Genomic DNA, 18,380 nt, shown 5'->3' with positions numbered 1-18,380 from the left:
TTAGCTCCATGCTGCTGAGACTAGACTGCCATTCGTACCTGACCTAGGTAGTCTCTATAGGCATTTATGCACGTACCTTTTAGTTCTCGGACATGCTGGAAATCTGCTGCACGGGAGCTGACGTGCACTGTGCTGCATTGGTTGCAGTTGTATAAGTGGCGAAATGCACATCAGCATGGAGAAAATGCATCTCCAACTGTTTTAGTTCAAAAGCGCGCTGCTGTCATTTTCTTCATGGTAATGTGCATTTCGCCATTTATACAACTGTAAGCATCACAGCTCTGGATGCTTTTCAGTGTGCCCAATGCTGTGGCACTTGCACATGTAAAAAATGCCCTATGTGACACCAGTCACCATGCCTGATTACACCAAGATTGCTGTGTAGACATGCCCTGAAGGCAGCTGCAGCCCAGCACCACAAGAGCTGCCCTCTGGTTCCCCTATTAGCAATGGCCTGTGAAATAGTACCTGTAGAGTATCCACTTTGAGAGAGACACACCAGATGGTAAGGCAGCTACCAGTCTAATTTTCATGACAATAAAATGCCTTGGAGGAAATAATTGCTGTAATAGCCCTTCCTCCCATCAGATGCTTTCAACAAGTAGGAATGCACTAGTAATATCTATGAGGACCACTGTAAGCAACATATGCATTAATGAACAATTGCTATACCATAGGAAGCGCCTGTTGTTCTTAGGTTGTATGACATCAAGAGAAATTTAAATGTACTTGAAAGTCATATTTATTCTGGGGGGAAAAAAGTATTAAACATGAAGGGATTACATTAGTATACCTTCATGGCCAAACAGACAGATTAGACCAGCACTTTGCATTTTTGTTCATGAAAAAACAGAATCCTACAAAATATTTAAAGTGTCTAAGCTCACCTATTCCCCTACACAGCTTCTGCATCAAGTGCTGAATGTCCTAAAATAAAACAAGGAGAGATGAATTTCACCAGCGTATTTCTAGTGTTAAAAGAGGCAAAAGGAAATCTAGCCAATAAAAATCAGTTCAGAGAAGAACAGAGCAAAGTTTTTCAAATAAGAAAACATTAACATAGTTTCAACAAATTGCAAATGGATTTTTGGTCAGATGCATTTGAGAGTCATGTTGGATGCATTTACCCGAGACATTTACTGTGCATTTGACTAATTAGCTATGCAGTAAACATCTCAGCATCTACACATGCACCAGGATGAGGGTGCACAAAACTAACTCTGCAGCAGAGTAGTTTTGTAAAATACAAGTATTACGCTGATGCAGAGTTTTTCTGTGTGCACTAGCACACATTTAGATGCTGCCCTTGCTAGCTGGGGCACAGGGTACTTGAGCACAGGACTAGCCATCAGGCAGCCCCTGCACTGAAGCACCCTGTGCTCCAGCCAGCCACCCTGCAGCACATGGAGCCCGGTTGGAGCAGCCCAGGGCTGGCAGACTGACCCCCTGGGTCCCCTGCCAGTCCCGACTGCTCCAATCGGGCTCTATGTGCTGCACACAAATAAACTATGGAGCAATATGCTCCAGAGTTTTATGCTCCCAGGTACATGTTTAAAAGGCATGCTCAGGAGCAAAAAACTTCATCCATGTTAAATCCACGTTAATTATATGTGGTACACATCTAGCCCAAAAGTTAAGGCCTAGACATATGACATGTTTATGTAGCTGTCACTTGCCTTTAATTGGTGTAAACAAGGGGCAAACATACACAATGTATATCCCTACATCAGTGTAACTCATTAAAACCCAGCGTAGATTTAGGTCAGGAGAAAGACTATGCCTATGTAAAGTTTGCTGCCCCATTCATCTCAATACAAGGTTAACTCAAATGTCAAACAAAGGTATTTAAAATCTCCACATCCTTACCCATTACATTCCTCAGGTAAAGAAGGAAGGGTTAGAGAGAGGGGTGTCTTCATTTATTGGCTTCCATAAGTGTATGGTGTTTAGAAAGTGCTCTTAACTCAGTCCCACAGTCCAGAAGCAAACAAGACCAAATTGCCCAGCAAGGCTCATAGCAAGCTGAGTAGCTAATACCACTGCAACTATCTGAATGCTCCACTGAAAGTGGCATCTCATTTCAGCAACCCACAATGATGGAGACAATAAACTTCCTTGTCCTCTCTCTCTCTTCTCTCACTCCTCCCTCCAAAAAGTGTCACAAGTGCTATAAATAGCAGAGCCCCTATTACAAAATGCTCTTAGATATGCAAAAAAACAAAAAATAGATGTGACTAATTTCTGTCAAAAGCAGCAGCTCTAGCCATATTTTATATCAATATACAGACGGTAATATTATATTTAAAAAATACAATACATCTCTTTCAGTTGCCAACTTCTGCTTGGTACAATATTCTCTTAGGCAGACAGACAGATGTGCATGCATGTGCGCGCGCGCGCGCACACACACACACACACACACACTGATGGCAATGTTGCCTCCGTTTTCTAAGATCTTTCCTTGGGGGCTGAAACAAATACTCTTCTCACATGCAGAAGGACCCAGAAACTCCAATTTCTCCAAATTATTTGGTGCTCTCACATATGCCTACTCATTTTCTTCCCCATTTCTAGCTAGCACTCACTGTTACAGTTATTTGGACAATCGTCCAAGAAATTTCCTATGAGATGCTACATAATATTTCAAGAAACATGGAGCTTCCTAGATAATGAAAGGTAATTACAGAACAGGTAAATCCCATTCCATTTCTCTCTGAGATGCAAAATATGAGAAGGAAAATAAGACAATTGGAGGTAGCAAGTAGCAGGTGTGTTCCCCATACCTATCACTGAACTGTCAAAGGGTCCAACATGGATGGAACCAATGGCAGGGATATGATGTTGACCCATGTATCACTGAGGAACCCAGGTGTGCCCTCTGAATGAGCAAATGTGGACACGACACACTCTAATATCTACAGCTGCCATGGAAGGCAGGCAGACAGGCAAGCTTCAGCAGAGACAATTATAAGCCCTTCAGTGGGTGTTGGACAGGTCTGAGACTGAGAAACTGAGCATCCACAATTCTGCTGACTTTGGCAAGCAGTGGAGCCTCAATAACTTCAAATTAGGCTCATCATTTTATTTTGGGGACTATTTAAGAGACATCTTGTTTGGAGAATGCCACCCATTCCCTATGAAGAAAGCACAGGAAGGGGTCAGAGTTCTGCACCCAGCTATCTGGGATTTGGGACAGGGAAGAACATAATAAAGTTGCTTCCAGATATGCTGAACACAAGCCACTGTATCTCAAATAATTTTTTCTGCCACTACAGCACACATGAATGACATACCTATTTGGTGATTCAGAGGCAGTAGGTTTTATTCATCTATACAAATAAGTACTCAATTGTTGTGCTGAGGACTGGACAGGGATTTAGCCATTGTGCTTGTCTGATAGTTCAAGCTTTAATAAGGCAGCTGTTAGCAATGAGTGCCAATTGTGTCAGTTTGGTACAAACACACTGCATTACAAATTGATCCCAAAGCATAGCAGGTTCCCATTCCTTCACCCCCCCCCCCAAAATAATCAAAATTCTTCTTAAACTGGTTAATAAAAAAAGAAAGCAAGGCAATTCTAAAATTGCAAATTCAGACCTGCCCTTCAAGCATTTCTGCATGTGTTCCAATTCATCTTGATTTCAGGTGGGCTTCTCTTAGAATGAATCATAGAAAATTCAAGTTGGAAGGGACCTCAGGAGGTCATCTAGTCCAGACCCCTGCTTAAAGCAGGACTGTCCCCAACTAGATCATCCCAGCCAAGGCTCTGTTGAGCCGGGTTTTGAAAACCTCCAAAGATGGAGTCTCAAACACTTCTCTAGGTAACCTGTTTCAGGACTTCACCACCCTCCTAGTAAGACAGTTTTTTCATAATATCCAACCTAAACTTCCCTTACTTCAACTTGAGACCACTACTCCTCGTTCTATCATCTGCTACCGCTAGAACAGTCTAGTTCCATCCTTTTCGGAACCACCCTTCAGGTAGTTAAAGGCTACTATCAAATCAACCCTCAGTCCTTTCTTCTCCGACTAAATAAGCCCAGTTCCCTCAGCCACTCCTCAGAAGTCATGCACCCCAGCCCCTTCAACATTATTGTTGCCCTCCACTGGACTCTCTCCAACTTATCCATATCCTTTCTGTAGTGGGGGCCCCAAAACAGGACACAATACTCCAGTTGTAGCCTCACCAGTGCAGAATAGTGGGGAATAGTTACTTCCCTCCATCTGCTGCCAATGCTCCTACCAATGCAGCTCAGTATGCTGTTAGATTTCCTGGCAACAAGGCACTCTGTTGGGTCATATCCAGCTTACTGTCCACTGTAACCCCCAGGCCCTTTTCTGCAGAGCTGATGCTTAGCCAGTTGGTACTGATGCATGGGATTCTTCCATCCTAAGTGCAGGATTTTGCACTTGTCCTTGTTGAAACTCATGAGATTCTTTTGGCTCAACCCTCCAATTCGTCTAGGTCACTCTGAATCCTACCCCTACCCTCCAACATATCTACTACTCCCCCCAGCTTGGTGTCATCCGTGAACTTGCTAAAGGTGCACTCCATCCCATCTTCCAGATCGTTAATGAAGGTATTGAACAAAAACAACCCCAGAACTGACCCCTGAGACACTCTACTTGATACAAACTTCCAACTAGAGATTGAGCCATGAATCACTACCTGTTGAGCCCAATGATCCAGCCAGTTTTCTAGCCACCTTACAGTCCCTTCATCCAACCCATACTTCCTTAGGTTGTTTGAAAGAATGGTGTGGGAGACTGTATCAAAAGTTTTGCTAAAGTCAAGGTATATCATGCCCACTGCTCTCTCCACATTGACAAAGCCAGTCATCTCATCATAGAAGGAAATCAGGTTGCTCAGGGATAACTTGCCCTTGGTGAAGCCATGCTGACTGTTCCTGATCACTTTTCACTCTTGAATAAGGCCTTAAAGGCAGTACTTCCCCATCTCCATCTCCTTTAATCACACTTCCAGTCATATCTTGACCCCATTTCTCTTCTAAGCCCAATTACTATAATAGAAATTCCTGTGGGACTGCATCGCTGCTCATTAAGTGTCCTGGCCCCTCAGCTGGAAGATGTTGATTTAGAGCCAAATTATGCTCCTGGAGAATTGAATGGCAGAACTCCAAGTGACTACAGCAAGAATTTAGGAGCCCATTACTACATAACAGGGCTGACAGTCTCTTTTAGTAATCCCTCTACTTACAGGGTCTGAGCAACTTCTTGCTTCCTGGCATCTGCACAGCACCTCTAGAAGGGTATCTGTCCCAGGAACAAGTTTAATATGGCCACATTAGCCTTGCTACACGTTAACCAAGGGGTGGGCAAAATGGTGGCTCTGGCTGGTGGCCGAACTACATTTCCCAGCAGCCCCTGCTCATATTGCCAGGGTTTCCATGGAGACTGTCCCAGCAGCATTGGCAGGGTGCATGGCTGGTGAGGAGCTGCTCCAGGGCCAGGGCTGGGGTCTTGCAGCAGTGACAGCGTGGTCTGAAGTTGTGTCAGAGCCATGATCCGCTGCCTGCATGTCCCTACCTGGGGTGCGTGGGCAGTGGATCACAGTTCCGCCCCAGCTCTGGACCACACTCTCACTGCTGCAAGATCCTGGCCCCGGAGCAGCTCCCTGCCCAGCTGCACACCCTGCCAGCACTGCTGGGGCTGATCTCCATGGAAACCCTAGCCCCCCACTGTCATGGTCCCACTGTTGCTGGGGTCTCCATGGAAACCACCCACAGCGACATGGACAGCGGCAGCTGGAAAATGGAGTCTGCTGCAAGCCTGATCCAGCCAATGGGCTGGATTTTCCCACCCTCTCTCTATCAAAAGTTACAGATATGGTTACCTGGGCACAGGTTAGCAAGACCAGACACAAACATCCCAGAACTGTGCTAAAGAGCTTGATGCAGAGAAGAGACAGCTCAGTGTCTTAGAAACTAGTAGTAGTGGGTAGTGTGAGTAAAGTACCATACATCCTTCTTCCTGTCCATTATCACACAATACTGGTCACTTGTTAAGTTGGAAGAGTTCCTTTAAGAAAGTGCACAAAAACCACCCTTCCAGGTCTGTTATCAGTTCAGAGGTCAAAAACGGTCCAAGCCTAGCAGCCCATTGGGTTAGTATGGTTAAGGCATGCAAGCTTCTGTAGTCAATGACACAAAAGGAAATGATAGCTCGCATCATGCCCAGACACATCTGACTCCTCAGTCCAAATAACCTGATATCCTTTGGCACCTCTATTGACTGAGGGTGCCCTTCTGCATGAGTCAAGAGGGAGGTCCCAACCCACACCTCCAGATCCACAGAGACACATCCTTACCACTCTGCCACTGCACTCCTCATCATTTCAAATGAGGAGGTGTAAAGCTTCCAGATGGGACCTTATACAGCTCCCAGCAGCTTCCAAAGGAGCTGGATTGGGCCTGGAGAAGTTCAGGAAGTTTTGGGAAAGAGTAGGAACCTCAACAGTGGTGTCAGGGAAAAAACAACATGGAGAAAAAGCACTGCAATTATATCTAATTATCTATCAAAGAGGAAGAATGATGATGGCAGGCTCCTTTGACAAGCACATTTGTTTTGTAGTTCAGGAGCACCAATGATACCACAGCCCCCTCTCTCTGCTCACAGAAGCCTGCTGTTACTCAACCTCTCAGCATGCTGCCAAGTGCCATTCCACCTAACCATATATGCCATTATCACATCAGACTGATCGAAGTTTCTACCTACTCTTCTTTCCTGACACATGCACTTTATATTTTGCTTCCATTTAATCATTGTTACCTACTTGGGTTCTGAAACAAGTTTTACTTTTCACTTTTGCTTACAGGCTGCCTATAAATTAAGTATTCTGGGGACATCAAAGCCTGAATATTTGCATAATTGTTTCCTTTGCTGTTTTCCTTTAGTACATATAATCTCTTATTTTCATAAAGTCAGTTTAACAAATACAGCTGGGATCATAACAGCCCTCAGAAGAGGTCAGGAAATTAGCATCAAGGCCAAGACTGCAAAGCATAAATGTCAAGCTGATGCTCACTGTCTTCTGGTAATATCACCATGAATTCCTCTGTAGAGTCACACACATAGGCCTACATTTCCTTTGAGAAAAAGAGAATATGATAGGCTTCTTTTCCCTCCAACACTCAAAGTAGACCTGGAGCCAACAGCAACTCATTTGTCTGTTAACATCAACACACAAGTCACGGCTCATCAGAAATTCCAAATGGGACTAGCGAGCCTCAGTCTGATCCATCACACACTCCAGCGCCATCAGATGTCTCAGCTACAAGGAACAAGAAGAAGGCTGTCTGCAAGCAACAGGAGATTTCATAGGAAAGTTGGACCAGAAGGGAACACCTGGGTTCTCCAGTCCAGACCCCTACAACTGCATACAGTTGTGTATGAGATGTTCAGTCTAGGAGGTCCGCGAGGACATGGATTCTAAGCCACCTCTATATAAGAACCCAACACTTCTCTAACAAACTGAAGACCTTTACTACAGAAAGCCAACTACTCAGAAATTGCAGTGGGCCTCAGGAGAAACCAGGGTGCTACTAATGCAGAGTGTGGCAGTGCACTGTGTGTGCCTGCCACTTTAAGGGCCTGGAGCTGGCAGCCTCCAGGTGCCTGATTAGGGCAGCCATTTTGGAGACAGCGGCTGCCTACTTAAACAGGGCAGTTTGGCTGCAGGAGACCAGGCAGCAACATTGCCTGGTTGAAGGGTTGCTGTGAATGAACTGGAGGTAAGGGGGAGCTGTAAGGGGATGGCAAGGAGGCTCCTGGTCCTGGGCATGACTTGAAACTGCACCCTGCTGAGAGTGGGTGGTCTGGTGGGGCTCTCAGTGGCGCAGGAGCCCCCAGGAAATGCCAGGCCAGTGATCACCCCAGTGAAAGGTGGGTTGGGGTGCCTTAACCCCTAGCTCCCATCACCGGGTGGGTAACCCTATGTTTGTGGAAGGGCCCAGAGGGCAGACCCTGAGAGAGAGAATGATTACCGGGCATGATGCTGCGGTGAACCACAGGAGAAAGGGGGTAGCAGTGCGATGAACCTGAAGAGAGAGTGTGAGGGGCTAGAGACCTGACCTGAACGAGAGAGTACCCTTGACTGGCCCATGGTGGGGCCAGGACCAGAGAGGGTCAAAAGGGCCAGGGGCCCACCTTGAGGGACGTCCAAGAGCCAGGGGCCTGGGGTCCCAACTGGCCTGGAGGTGGGCCAGGGCCAGTTAGCCAAAGGTCCCGGGGGGACCACACCCAAGAGGGGAAAATGGCTTCGGTGGGGCTAGTAGCCCGGATGAAGGCGGAGAGGCCGCCTGATCAGGAGGGATCATAGAGGGGTCCTGTTTAGAAGATCCTGGGGCCCAGCGTGGGGGCCGGAAGAGATGAAAACCTAGATGCCATCTGCGAGGCTTGGGCTGCGGTATTAGGGGAGGTCGGAGCCGCAGAGTGCCCCCTGGCATCGGGGGGATTACAATGGGTAGCCTCCCGCTTAATTAACATCTTCATTGAACTAATTATCATCAAAGGAGTGGTGGGCGAGACAAGTGGGCGGTTGCCCACCAGACAGGGGGCGGGCCGTGGAGATCGGCCCTGGGAGGCCCCCTGTCACACAGAGAATGTAATAAAATGGCAGGGACTTTGTTAAGCAAAATACTCCCAGGTGATACTAAGGAGCAAGAGAAGGTGGCAAAAACAAAATAACCAATAAAAACAAACCAAAAACCACCTCTATATCCACACCCACCCATGGTCCCTGCCACAGTAATCTGAGGAAAAGATTCCTTTTTGACCACGGATCTGGTGACCTGGTTACTAGGCCTGTGCGAAGCGGCTAGTATTTGCTTCAGATTCCACCAGTTCAGGGGACAGGGATTCAATTCGGTGATTTGAATCATTGTCCTGAATCAAATCGGACGCATCTCTGAATCACACAGGCCCCATCCCCCACAGCCTAGCAATGGCTGCCCTGCCCCCCCCCCCCCCCAGCTCCCCTCACTTGGGGAAAAAAAGCCCCAACTCAGTGGGTGCTGCTGGGCAGGGGGGCAATCCCTGCTGCCCCATGCCATGTTGGGGGCTCTATACGAGCCTCCCAAAGCCCTGAGGCTGCTGTAGGAGCAATGTGTCCTGGGGCTCTTCAATTTTTTTTTTTGTAAAGGGCTGGACCTGGGGTGGGCAGGGCAGCCATGGGGGGCGGGAGCTAGAAGAGCAGGCAGGGTTCAGGAGGGCTGGGGGAGCAGGCATGGGATGGGGCCTGGCACGGGTCCCCACCATGGGCCCCTCTCACCCCTGGCCCCTACTTACTAGCTCAGAGTGGCTCCATCTCCCTGCTGCAGCGGGCAGGCACTGTCCAAATCAAAGCTCTCCGAATCTTTTCCAAAGATACGGAGAGCTTTGAATCGATTTGGACCTTTTAATTGGTCCCCTGATTCGATTTGGAGATTTGGCCACCAAATCAGACTGAATCTCCTCTGAATCGAATCACCGCCCAAAGCTTCGCACAGCCCTACTGGTTACCTGTGAGCATATGAGCAAAATTCCTCCAGCTACCTACTGTGCTTCAAAACCAAGTTAAGACTTGCTACATGGTGACAACATGTTCCCATTTATACAACATACAAATGATTGGACCAGTAGTTGTGAAGGACAGCATCAATGCAACATTACTTCTTCATGAGGGAGAAAGATCATTTTTCATTTAAGGCAGTAGAATTGAACTAATGGAGCTAATTCAGGAATTCAACAGCTTTTCATGTAGGGCTGACAATTTCAGAGTATTTCTTGACATCAAACTTCACAGTACCTTTCCATCCAGCTAGATGTTCCATTTCCAGTTGTCTTAAGTGCAGTTGTGCTTCTCCCAACATTAACATTTGGTTGGAAAATGGTGACAAATGGATGGTACCCAATGGCTGGAGAGAAGGGACTTCATCACTGGTGAGAGTACTGCTGCATTTTCCAGCTACCTCTGTAGTTTTCAGAACCTCAGGTAGATGATAAAGCAAAGACAAAAGCAACGTGCAAAACCAAAATAGTTTCTTCTATGGAAACTCTAAGCAAGAAAGAACTACTTTAGTTACTGTCAGTGTCTCAATGACACAGACAATGGTATTCTCATCCAAGGCAAGCGGCTTTTCCCATGCTCTGGTTTAAGTGGTTGGCAACATGAAATATAAAGTGAAGCCTGGGAGGGGAAAAAAGATAAGCAAAAGGTAGGTAGGAAAGAACCTAGTCACATAAAAACTGCCATGGCTTCAGACAAATATAACGTAAACATGAAATGAGCCTGGCTGCCCTCTGAGTTTGATTTCTATTACTTTTCTATTTCTTCACTCCCCCTCATGGCTTCTTGTCTCAATTGTTACAGCTTAGATGCCCTAATCCAGCTCTATGCCAGTGTAAGAACCAAGAGGCAGCAGCAAGAGGGGCCATCAGGAGTTAGCTCAGCTCAAGCCCGGATGTCTAGGTTCTTCCAGGTATGGAAGCAGCTGAGGAATAAGAAGCAACGTGAAAGCTATGCCTCTTCCTATGTTTGCCATGTACCCTGTTCCAAACATTCATGCTGTCTGTGCAAAGGCTGTCAGTAGAAGGATTCAGTCCACTTGCTACCATCCATGGCATCACATCCATGCCATCACTGGCTCAATGCGAGTGGGAGAGAGGCTGAGGGGGTCTGACTTTGACTGAAGAAAAGGAAGGGGTAAAGCCAGCAACTAATTAGTCAAGGTGAGGCTCTTGCTCCTGAAGCATCAATAGCATTAGCCATATCCTGAACAGCCATAGAGCCACCAGCTGTAGATTCCTGACATGCCTGGCTCATGGAGAATAGTTTCAGGTCTATGTACCCCTATTCATTGATTTATATTTCAAATGGGGGTACAGCTCATTGAGCTTCGAAGTAACTTCTCTCTTTCAGAATCTAGATTGCAGAAAGCAATCTGGCTGACCTAGAGCCAAGTTCCAAACTTGGCAGGTTAATACAATCTTCCTTGTTTGCAAGAGAAAGAATATTTGCCCATTTTCAGGTTAGCATAGAGAAAGGGGAATAAAGACACTGATCAGACATCTCCATTTTTATTTACTTTGTTAGAGTGTGTTTAGGGGCATGTCTACACTGCAAGATTAGCATGTCCCACCCAGTCTATGCCCAACCGTATCCCACCTATTCCCTCCCACTGCCATGCTCCAAAGCCCAAAATATACCAGTGAAGCTACTCCAGTGCTAATGAGCACACCCAAAGTCTTGCACAGATGCAGCTACACAGCTTCTGCTGCAGGATGTAGCTTGTGCAGTGCATGTTTGAGGCTGCTGCTGCTTAAGTTAACCATACAGATATGGCCATAGATTCTCTGTTCTTGTAACAGGAAAAGGGTTGTACTCTGGAGAGCCTCTTATGAGAGAGGCTCCAACATTGTGGTTCAGAAATGAACCAGTAGTTTGGTTTCGATATTAAGCTACTTAACCAGAATAATACATATGATGACTTTGCAAACTGCCTGAGTCAAATTTTATTACCAAACTGCCACTTCCTTAGATAAAAGGTCATTTTTTATATTATGTTGATTGCTTCAGTTCTGAAACTAGATTGTCCAATTTGATTAAATTGTTTTGAGGTTAGTTTAGCTCTAAAGTTATATATTCTCCATTTTAATTTAGCTTAATAGTTCCAATTTAAAAAAAAATTATGAAAGACAACCCAATATTGCACTTCTTTCATTACGTAACAGGATTCCAGACCACAAGGTGGATAGGTATCAGCTGGTCAGCATAGAAAGTCCAACCAGCTGCTCCTAATATGTCTACAAATTCTCACATAGCAGCACCCACAAAAAGGGTTTCTGGTACTTTTGAAGAAGTCAGCATATTGATTAGCCTTATGGATTGCTGTTTCTGAATCACTGAATTTGCTGAACTAAAAGACTGTTACAGCCAACAGAGGTGTGAAAGTCTATTACAGTGGAACTGCTAACATGCAGACAGGAAGCAGCTTGTGTGGTTTCACACTAGTAAGTAGTCTGGATTTTTTAAATTGTTATATTAAAAACCTATTTTATTTCTGAATTAGAACTGTCAGAGCGGCTCTCTACTGTTTGACTGACACATTAATTGGGATTTAAAAATATCAGTGGTTTGCAGGTTCATTTGTGCAAGGAGCTTCCTGAACTGAAACAGTCAAGCATGTTCCAAGTTTTAAAAACATTATACATTTTTCTGTTTTTTTCCTCAGCTCATTTCTGCCTTCTCCTGTGCCTTCTGCCTTCCCCTTCTATGATGTGCTGGCTTTTACTGCTCAGATCTGATGAAGAATGTCTTGCATGTGAAAGCTTGGCTAATTCTATCCCAATTATGCAGCTGGTCCAATAAAATATCACCCAAGAAATCATTGCTTCTCCTGTGAAGGCATTTTCAGGTTACAGTGGCAGCCACAAGTCCCTCTAAGAGAAAAGCTAACTGCCTTAGTGCAAAAATGAGCCACTGTCACCCAGACAGTGCCTAGTCCAAAAAAGTAGCCAAGGGATGATATCCTTCAACTGCCATTCAATTGGCTTGGCAGACAGTCCTCTGCAACATGAGTTACATTCTGAACCTGGCCACTGTCTGCAGTTTGGATCATCCCCAAAATGTGTCTCTATTTGCTGCCAGCTCAGTGTCCTTGACTGGTATAGAAATGATTTTTAAGAAGCTCCAAAGGTCATGCAGTAAAGTAAAACCTGGTTGTAAAATGGTAGTATTTTTAACAAGAAAGCTATTGATCACTGCCAACAGGGCTCATAACCCTCTGCTAGCAAGATGAGGCTGATAAATCATGGGCTGGAAAAGCTGACAGTAAGGGATGCCAAGATTTGAAAGAAGCTGGTGAGCCTTTGACAGTCACTACCATTTTGACTGAAGCATCTTCAGAGCATGTGGTAGAGTGATGTTACTTGGCACTAGTGGCCAGGGTAAAGTTGTGGATAGTAGAGTCCTTGATGCCGAGTGTAAGAAGGAAAGAAAGTTTCAAAACCTCCAGTTATTTGAGGTTCTTCCACTGGTACCCTTAGTGGTGTCTTGCACAGCTTCTGAACCAGGAGCTTGTGGTCTTAGATCAGGCTTGCTAGAGACACCAGTGCTACTGCCCATGATCCAAAGAGGTTCCATCTCTTCACAGTCCATTAAGCCATTTAAACAAACCAGCTGAAATAGCCAGAAGCAGGCTTTACTGTCAGACCATTGTGTGTTGAGTAGTTTAATTACAGTATTGCATCCTTGGCATTCCTGGTCACAGGGGCCTAACTCATTAAGGAATTCACAATGTGCAACTCCCCCAGTCCATCATTTTACCATCAAACTTAATGCATTTTCTTTTAGGAGGAAACTAAAGGAAAAAACAAAACAAGTCTAATTCTCTGCATAGTGCGTATAACCCCAAAGTTGGGGTTCTCCTGACTGTAAAAAGGTTTGTAATCAAAGGTACAGTAAAAAGGAAGAGGGAATATGAATACCCAATCTGTAAACAGCTAATGTTGGAAGCACATAGCAAACATTGAGATGACAATAAATCTCAAACAAAAATCGAGTCCCTTTTCACTAAGGCATGAAACACTACAGCTTCAGAGTCCAAGCCTCATCTATGACAAAAGGTCACAAACAATGAACCCAGATGTAAATGGATGTCTGTCATGTGGGCTGTGTGCTTGTGGCTACTGAAACCAGAGTGGTCTCACCCCACTGGCCCAATAGACAACTAGGCTTGACAGAAACTTTGACTTTGTATTAGGCCCTGGACAAATAAAGTCTAATCTGAATTGACTAAAGTTACAAGAAATGTTCTGGGGCAGCTTAAGACAGGGATGGCCAAAATATAGCCCACAGGCTGGATCTGGCCAGCCAGCTGATTGAATCTGGCCCAAGGGTGGAAACAGCAACTGATTGGATCCATCCCACAGCTGCCTCTGCTGTACTTTACATGGGGTTGAGCCCTGCCCACCCCTGGCCCCAGCCAGCACATACAGCTTCCCGGTGGCACTGCTTCCAATGCAGCTGCCATTGCATTGCTTGGCTCCCCCTGCCACCAGCAGCAACTCCTCCTCCTCCGGTTCCTGCTGCACTACTCCAGGTGGGGGGTAAGGTGCAGTCAGGTTGCTCTTGCCCCAGTGTGCAGGTGGGCGCAGCCCGTGCCGGGAAGATTGGTGCTGCCGCTGGCCCCAGGGGGCTTGCCTGCACCCCTGGAAGGGCTGCAGGGGCTGCCGGCTGGGGCCAGTGGCAGCACTGATCTTCCCGGCACTGGCTATGGGTGAAATGTCTAAACCATATTGAAACAGCAAAAGAGTTTCAACAAAATGAAACAGAACAGTGCTTTCGAAAGGAAATGAAACTTGGAACGAAACACTGTTCCATTGAATCGTTGAAACAGAAGTCGAAGCAGAATGATGCTGTTTCACACATCCCTATTAGAAATGGTGTTCTTTCAGACCTGCCCAAGATGGATCTCCAAAGTCAGTAAATATGGCACCCAGATGCTTAAGTGGCTAGAGTCTGAATACTGAAGGCAGAAGATGCTAACAAAGGGTGGAAAAATGAGACACTGGAATGATTTGCATTGGGAAGATGCCAGTTCTTGGTCTGGAAAGAACAAATATGCAGTATGGCAGGGAAATCTGCCAGTTAAAATGCTCAGGCCCAGTGTTCTCCTCTCACCACATCCCATTTTGGAGTTCCAGGAAGGTAAGTTAGATCTGCTGAGCAGCAGCTAAGCCCCATGCTCTGCTGCTCCCTACATACCATCGCAATCTCTGTGCAAACACATTGTGTGTGGTGCATATTGGGAAGTGCAGCCTAGGAGCAGCTGCTTCCTGTCATGTTCCCATGAGATAAAGCCTGAAAATGTATGCAAAGCACCAAGGAGCTTAACATCTCCGTAGGGAGGCATGGAGCAAAAGTTAGACAGCTTGCCCATTTCTCTTGTGATCCCTTCATCCCTGCCATGCTGTTGATTGGCGCAGATATTTCAATGAAGCCATTAATGAACAAAGCAACATATGCTGTTCCAGAGGCAAGGAAGGGGCATTCACAGAGGAACAGCTGTCCCATTTCTTCGCCAGGGGCCATGGGGATTTGAGCTGGTATTTAACAGTGGAACGCCCACTCCATTTGGCAAGGGCAAGGTCAACAAAGAGAAGCAAACGTGGTATAATTTTAAGAAAGACACTAGAGGGAATGACTACAATCTCAGTGCTTACTAGCAATGAAAAGCCTTGAAGGGTCCAGATTCTTATCCTTCCCTTATCTTATTACCTCCAAGATTGGACCAAGTTAAGAGAGCATTACAGGTGCAGAGCAGGGCACTCAAAAGCTCTGAAAATCAACCTTTCAGTCACAGCCCATAGCAGTTTGCAAGGCATCAGCCTAGCTATTTAACTTGCCTTCTTCTCCACATAGACCAGACAGCGCTTTGGAAAATCAGGCAGCTGTCTGAGGTTTAATTTCACAATCCCTGCTGTCCAGTCTATGTCACAATGCACATACTCCAACTCCTGTGGGGTGTGGGACATGCACTTTCCCCCTTGCTCCTCAACATGGGATCCACCCCCATACCATGATCCCTTTGTCCTATGGTCTAGAGGGACACCATGCCAGAATGTTTCCCCTCAATCCAGCCCTCCCCCACCATGAGGCATTTGCTGCACCAGAACTTAGGCTGTACAGTTCTGCACGCCTTCTGTGGCACAGGAAGGATTGGTCTCTAGCCCTCTCATTCTATAAGTCTACTCCATCTTCTCTTGTTTCCCCTCCAAGCCAACTTCCATGTATCATCTTAGGCCAAACTCAGCTCTGATATTTCTTTGCTAACACACTTGCCATAAAACACCTCACTAAGGCCCAACCAAAGACAAGGTCCCTAATAGTCAAGTCTGTACACTAGTCCGTTTGCAGTGGTGTTTATGGGGAGCAAACCAGTTTCAACCCCAATTCAACCTGACTGGTCATAGCATGGCACACTGGGAGTGTACCTCCGAGCCCAACATCTCCAAATCAGGCCCTGGAGGTTAGAAACTCCTCACTTCTAAATTTAAGTCAAGCAATGCCATTGCCTACCTCTACCAATGGTTTTATTCAGTAGTGTAACTGCAGAGGGGGGCACGGGTGGACAAAAGAGACATCTACTTCAGGTGACACTTTTGCTGAGGGGCACAAAAAACAGCAGTGACCAGAGCAGCAGTTGATCATGCCACTGTGACTGGCACCACAGAAGACAATGCTGCCCTGAGAGTCAAGTGGCTGCCCAGGGCACAGAGCTGCTTGGCTACACCTCCAGTTTTAATGAAGGCAATGAGACTGCCTGAGGCATAAAGAGGGCAATGTTGGGTCTAATGTGGGGAAGCTCACTGTCATCCCATGACCTACATATAACATCCACTTCGAAGAGGAAGACCACAAGACCTGCTTATGGTCAAATGATCCATGACTAACCTGATCAAGATCAATTCATGCTTCAAGGAAGCTCTGGTAACAGGAATTGTTTCTAGCCTGCCTGCACACTGACTCCAGCCACAGTGAACTTTCAGAAGATTCAATGTCTGCAAGTAACAACCTTAACTGTTTTGGTAATATTAGCTTAGGTATAGAAAAAGCCTAACAGCAAAGTATTGGAGGCACTGTCAAGACACTCAAGAAGGCTAGACTTTTATGAATCTGAATCAGAGATGTACATTTAGCTACACATAAAAAACTAGTGACAATATATTTTTACTATTTTGCCTAGCTTGTTCTTAATATATATGTGCAAAATTAGTGCACATCCTAATATTTGTAATTGTTTTTATTTTTATCTTAAACTGAGTAATATAGTGCTAACCCCTTAGTGTAACATAAAAGCTTCCAGTTGCTCTTTATTTGGAAAAAATGTGTTGTGTTACATGTGATGATGTTCCACACCATCTGCACTCCCTTTTCAAAATACTAGATGTGCCCATGTGCACAAGATACTGTTGAGGTGTGACACTATCAATGTAGAGGCCCATCTTGACCTCAGAATACTCCATAGATAGCCAAGAGCTTTGTTCCAATCCCGATCTCAGAGTGGAAAAGGGAACACACAAACCTTGGTTTGCAGCATCAGCCTCTCTCTGCCTCCCTGCACTCTCTCCCTATCCTGCATGGCACAGCAGTTTCTACAAGCAAAGCACTAAGGGAGCCCCTGTTCTTCTGCCTGCCTGGAGTCTTTTCAGCATGGCAGAATGCCCAGCTCTGAATGCATTCCTCCTACAAGGGTCCTTACTTACACAGTGGGTCCCAGTATCTTCATCTGAATTGTCTGCATGTCAAGAGGCTGAAGCACTGGAAATTTGGGCTAAGATTTCAAAACCAGGCTGGGGATTTAGATACAATTCAACAGCCAGTTGGAATTGTGCAGCTATTGAAGTGAGCTGAAGTTGTAAGTTGAAATCTCTTGAGCAGCTTCCAAATATTCATCTGAAGCACACATTACAAGCAAGACATTATGTGGGTGGGGAAGGGTGGCAAAATGAAGGCAGTCAAGCCACAGAAGGATAAAATAAAATAAAATGAAGTAAGAAATAAAGAATTTATGAAAAATAAAAGAGAAGTAAATTAAAGAATCATGTTTAAATCAATTGGGATTTGGGATTGGGGTGTGCAGGGTTGCTGGTCACGTTTCCCAGGGTGGCTGAGAGGTGGGAGCAGTAAAGGAAGGTGCTTTCAGGGGAGCTACTGCCCCTGCCCCTGCCCCAGCTCATGGGGACCCGATCTGACCCCCTACCTTGTTCCCCATCCCGACCCCTCTAGATCCCACTGCTGGACCCAGCCGTGCCCTGTCACATGGCTAGTTGACATGTGCTCTGCAGACTGTTTGTATAGGGTTGCATCCCTGGAGGTAAGAAGGTCACACCTCCGGGGGCAGGAGGGAGAACTGGCTTAGTGCCAGAACTGCTCCATGGGCAGTAGAGTTCAGGGGGTGGAAAGTTTGTCCACACAGAACAGGAGGGTGGGGGATTGGAGAGGGGACACTGAATCCTGGGATGCTGGAGGACTGCAACTTGGGCAGCTCATCTGTGGGGAGTGGTCACACATTAATGCAGGGGTGGGTAATTATTTGGGGGCGGAGGGCTGCTTTCTGAGTTTTGGCAAGCCATCAAGGGCCACATGACAGGCAGCCAGGGGCAGATAAATATTAAATTTCTAAATTTTTTAGGGGCCCCATGGGCCGGATAGAATGGCCTGGCAGGCTGCATCATAGTATCATAGTAGCTAGGGTCAGGAGGAACCTGAACAGATCATCTAGCCTGACCCCCTGCCACAGGCAGGAATGAATGCTGGGTTCATAAGACCCCAGACAGGTGATCATCCAACCTCCTCTTGAGTATGTCCAAAGTAGGGG

At 46.1% G+C, this 18,380-nt stretch overlaps 1 long non-coding RNA gene across 1 annotated transcript; it reads left to right on the top strand.

Moving 5' to 3' along the window:
* Window positions 1-5,671: 5,671 nt before the first annotated feature.
* Window positions 5,672-17,601, top strand: LOC132248637 (uncharacterized). The gene is made up of 2 exons (XR_009459952.1): window positions 5,672-7,751; window positions 10,370-17,601. It is a non-coding gene; the product is annotated as an uncharacterized LOC132248637 (long non-coding RNA).
* Window positions 17,602-18,380: the final 779 nt, after the last annotated feature.

The sequence above is a fragment of the Alligator mississippiensis genome, chromosome 2 (genome assembly GCF_030867095.1).
Source record: "Alligator mississippiensis isolate rAllMis1 chromosome 2, rAllMis1, whole genome shotgun sequence".
NCBI lineage: Eukaryota > Metazoa > Chordata > Crocodylia > Alligatoridae > Alligator > Alligator mississippiensis.
This window is presented reverse-complemented; position numbering and strand designations above follow the sequence as displayed.